We start from the raw sequence: 5000 nt of genomic DNA, 5'->3' as shown, positions 1-5000 counted from the left end.
GCTTACAGTTGCAGGAGCAATAAAGACAACTGGTCTACAAACTGTTTTGCACGTGTTTATATTACATGTTTACAATCCCGAGAACATGAGGCTCACAAGATGTCCGACGTCCGCGTCGTTAGAGGAGAGCGGGAACGTTGAGGCAGCAGCGGCGGTTTAAACAGACCGGCCGTCCCCCTGGTCCTCGACGTCCGAGGTGAGAAGATTACGCCGGATGAAGAGTTTTAAGCTCCCCCCGGCAGGACGCTGAGCCAGCGGACCTCGGCGAGGGTTTTGTACCGAACGGACGAGCTGGAGCAACAAAGGGAGGATGATGAGAGAGAGAGAGAGAGAGAGGGAGAGAGGGAGAGAGGGAGTGTGGGTGTGAGTGGCGACGGGGCCTCGCCCCCGTGACCTCCCTCCCCCAGCCCCATTCACCGCGGCACAATGGCCGACACCTGGGCCCTTTCAGCCCCGCCTCCGATGGTGTTTACTCTGCCCAGTGGGAGAGGGAGAGAGAGGGAGAGAGGGGCCAGAGGTGGTGTGAAGCAGGCCAAGCCTCCCGTCCCTCTCCTCTCCCCCTCCTCTCCTCTCCTCCACTCTCCTCTCCTTCACTCTCCTCTCCTCTCCTCTCCTCTCCTCTCCTCTCCTCTCCTCTCCTCTCCTCTCCTCTCCTCTCCTCTCCTCTCCTCTCCTCTCCTCTCCTCTCCTTTCCTTCACTCTCCTCTTCACTCCTTTCCTCTCCCCTTCTCTCCTCTTCTCTCATCTCCTCCACTCTCCCCTCCCCTCTCCTCGCCTCGCCTCTCCCCTTCTCACCTCTCTTCTCCTCGAAAGAAAGGAATGAGAGAGTGAAAGAGTACGAGAAGGAGAAGAATGGAGAGAGAGAGCGAGTGAAGAAAAAAGAGAATGAAGACTTCCATATGTTTTCTCCCGGATTGGCATCTTAGGTAAAGTTATGTGTTCAGATGTCATGTGCTCCAGTCTCAGACACGTTGGTCATTTTTCTTACAACGGAACGGTTTGAGTGACATCTGATTGGATGTGCATCCGTGGTGTTTGGGTTATCCCTGTATTAGAGGTTGACAATGGTCACTGAACTGTGTTTAAGGTCAGCGATGGTCACTAAACTCTAGCGCATTGTGTTGCCTCTGGGTATGAAATGCGCTATACAAATAAAGCTTTGATTGATTGATTGATGATAAACTGTCCGGTTAGGGCCGAGTTTAAGGTCAGTGATGGTCACTAAACTGTCCGGTTAGGGCCGAGTTTAAGGTCAGTGATGGTCACTAAACTGACCGGTTACGGCCGTGTTTAAGGTCAATGATGGTCACTAAACTGTCCGGTTACGGCCGAGTTTAAGGTCAGTGATGGTCACTGGAATGGCCGGTTGTGCTCGTGTTGTTTCTCCCTCACTGGACGGTCTGTTGGCTCCTCACTGGACAGACAGACAGAGGGAGAGACAGGGAGAGGGAGAGACAGGGAGAGAGAGAGAGGCACAGCCAGCATGGGTGGCAGGGTGGGGGTTACACGAATTCTTCTTTTTCTCTCTCTTTTTTCATGGGCGAGAGAAAGACCAATTAACAAAGGATAAGTAGTGAACCGTAAACACCCTTAACAAGAGCTCGCTTTCTCTCTCCCCCCCACCTCTCTCTCTCTCTCTCTCTCTCTCTCTCTCTCTCTCTCTCTTCCTCCACCCCCCTCTCTCTCTCTCCCCCCCCACCTCTCTCTCTCTCTCCCCCCCCTCTCTCTCCAGCTCCCTCTCTCTCTCTCCCCCCCACCTCTCTCTCTCTCTTCCTCCACCCCACCATCTCTCTCTCTCTCTTCCTCCAACCCCCTCTCTCTCCACCCCCCTCTCTCTCCCCCCCACCTCTCTCTCTCTCTTCCTCCACCCCCCTCTCTCTCCAGCTCCCTCTCTCTCTTCCTCCACCCCCTCTCTCAACGCCCCTCTCTCCCTCCCTCTCCCTCTCTCTCTCCCCCCCCACCTCTCTCTCTCTTCCTCCACCCCCCTCTCTCTCCAGCTCCCTCTCTCTCCAGCTCCCTCTCTCTCTTCCTCCACCCCCTCTCTCAACGCCCCTCTCTCCCTCCCTCTCCCTCTCTCTCTCTCTCCCTCTCTCTCTCTCTCATCTGCGTCCCCCACAAAAGGCAGGCTCAGAGCTTACAAAGTGCCAATTAACACTGAATGTTTGCCCCTGGCGCCTCCCTCCTCACGCCTCCCTCCCTGCCCCTGGCGCCTCCCTCCTCACGCCTCCCTGCCTGCCCCCTCGCACCTCCCTCCCTGCCCCTCGCGCCTCCCTGCCTGCCCCCTCGCACCTCCCTCCCCACTCCGTTGACAGCTCTGGTGTTTCGGTTAATACCAAAGGCCTGCAAGGAATTATAATTGTCCTCCTGGTCCCATCAGCCCCCTCACCCCCACCCCCACCTCCACTCCTGCCCTCAACTCCTCCTGGTACCCCCCCCCCCCCTCTCATCTCCTCCTGCCCTCATCCCCCCTGCCCTCATCTCCTCCTGCCCTCATCCCCCCTGCCCTCATCTCCTCCTGCCCTCATCCCCCCTGCCCTCATCTCCTCCTGCCCTCATCCCCCCCGCCCTCATCTCCTCCTGTCCCATCCCCCCTCATCTCCTCCTGTCCCATCCCCCCTCATCTCCTCCTGGTCCCATCCCCCCTCATCTCCTCCTGGTCCCCCCCCCCCCTGCCCTCATCTCCTCCTGTCCCATCCCCCCTCATCTCCTCCTGGTCCCCCCCCCCCCTGCCCTCATCTCCTCCTGTCCCATCCCCCCTCATCTCCTCCTGGTCCCATCCCCCCTGCCCTCATCTCCTCCTGTCCCATCCCCCCTCATCTCCTGGCCCTTTATTTGGTTTCCAATGGGGTGGTTTTACAGTTCAATGCACGTTCAAAGGGTGATATAAAATGACTTTCCAAAGAATTTCATTTGAAGAGAAGAGGAGCTGTGTTGCATTGGGGCTTGGGGTGAGGCTGGGACTGGGGCTGGAGCTGGGTTTGGGGCTGGGGAAGGGGAAGAGGCTAGGACTGGGGCTAGGACTAAGGCTAGGACTGGGGCTAGGACTGGGACTAGGACTAGGGCTAGGACTGGGGCTAGGACTAGGGCTAGGACTGGGGCTAGGACTAGGGCTAGGACTAAGGCTTGGGAAGGAGCTGGGTTTGGGGCTGGGGCTGGGACTGGGACTACAGCTGGGACGGGCGTAGAGAGACAAGGAGAGAAGAGAAAAGCAGAAGCAAAAACAAACAGAGAAAATAGTCTTTTTTTCTGGAGAAGGTTCCAGAACCGGGGTCTACACACACAGCACAACAGCAGCAACAACCACAACAGGATCGATCTCAGGATCTGAGAGCTGCTGCGTCTGTGGACAGTTTTAAAGGGCAGCTAAAGACGCCGCTCTACAGACGAGCCTTCGAGCGCTAGGCCGTCTCTATCTGACGCACTCTCTCCTTCAGCTTGCCTGTTCTCCCCGGGCACTGACCTCTTTTATATCACTGTGTTTATGTACTCATTCTCTTTAATGTATTCAGTGCACTTGTATGTATCTGATTGGACTCTGATGTTTTTGTAAAACACTGTGCACTCATGCTACGAAGGGTGCTATATAAATACAATTTTACTTACTTACTTACTTACTTACCTACTTACTTACTTACTTACTTAACAGCAACCACAACAACAACAACAACAACATGTGGCTGAAACGTAACTTGACCTCCATCTTGAGAGTGTGTTAATGAAAATAACTCCTATGTTACTGTTTGAAAATAGCATCTGCTCTCTACGCCAGGAACATTAGGTCTAATAAAACTCTTTTATTACAATTTATCGGTCATGTTTATTTACATATTGTATGCAAAACAAAAACACAAATTAATCTCTCATATCGACACACACACACACACAAACACACACATACACACACACATGTATGCACAAGCACACACACACACACATACACACACACATGTATGCACAAGGACACACACACACACAACACACACACATGTATGCACAAGGACACATACACAACACACAACACACGCACACACACACACACACACACACACATACACACACACATGTATGCACAAGCACACACACACATACACACACACATGTATGCACAAGGACACACACACACAACACACACACACACACACACACATACCTTCGTCCCTAATGGAGCCTCAGGTCCCAGTAGGGACGAGGATACTAGTTTGGGGTTATTTATCAAAGCCGTGGTTGTGGGGCGCTTCTTTTGGCCTCCTGCTCATTCCCATAAATCTCTCTGCTGAACATAACAGCGCCGATGATGAGAGGTGAGAGCCGGGTTAAACCCGGGGAGAGATGAGAAACCCCCAGACTCTTTAAGGAGAGACTCCTCTGGGTCTCCCATCTCATGTCCTTGACCGGCGAGGTCGGCTGCTTCAGAGAGTCGTCCTGTGGAAGAGGTGCCCCCCCCCCCCCGTCCTGACAGGCTCGCTGTGTGGAGCGTGTCGTCCTGGGCTCCGTGGATTTCCTGTTTTATTTCTCAAAGTTGTAGAAACGTGGGCTTCGTTAGGCGTGGAGGGGGATTCTGACGAGAGTGTGTGAGAGGGTGAGAGAGAGAGAGAGAGAGAGAGAGAGAGTGTGTGAAAGGGTGAGAGAGAGAGAGAGAGAGAGAGAGAGAGTGTGTGAGAGGGTGAGAGAGAGAGAGAGAGTAGCCATGCTGCTCGGTGCTTAGCTTGCGCAGGTGCAGACTACAGAGACAGGATGGATGGGCTGTGTTTGTGTAGGAGGAGAGCAGGCAAACAGACAGGCAGACAGACAGACAGGCCCAACAGACAGACAGACAGACAGACAGGCCCAACAGACAGACAGACAGGCAGACAGACCCAACAGACAGACAGACAGGCCCAACAGACAGACAGGCCCAACAGACAGACAGACAGACAGACAGGCAGACAGACAGGCAGACAGACAGACAGACAGACAGGCAGGCAGGCCCAACAGACAGACAGACAGACAGACAGACAGAC

This window comes from Borostomias antarcticus, assembly GCF_949987555.1.
Source record: "Borostomias antarcticus genome assembly, chromosome: 26".
NCBI classification, from domain to species: Eukaryota; Metazoa; Chordata; class Actinopteri; order Stomiiformes; family Stomiidae; genus Borostomias; species Borostomias antarcticus.
Note: the sequence above shows the minus strand (reverse complement) of the source record.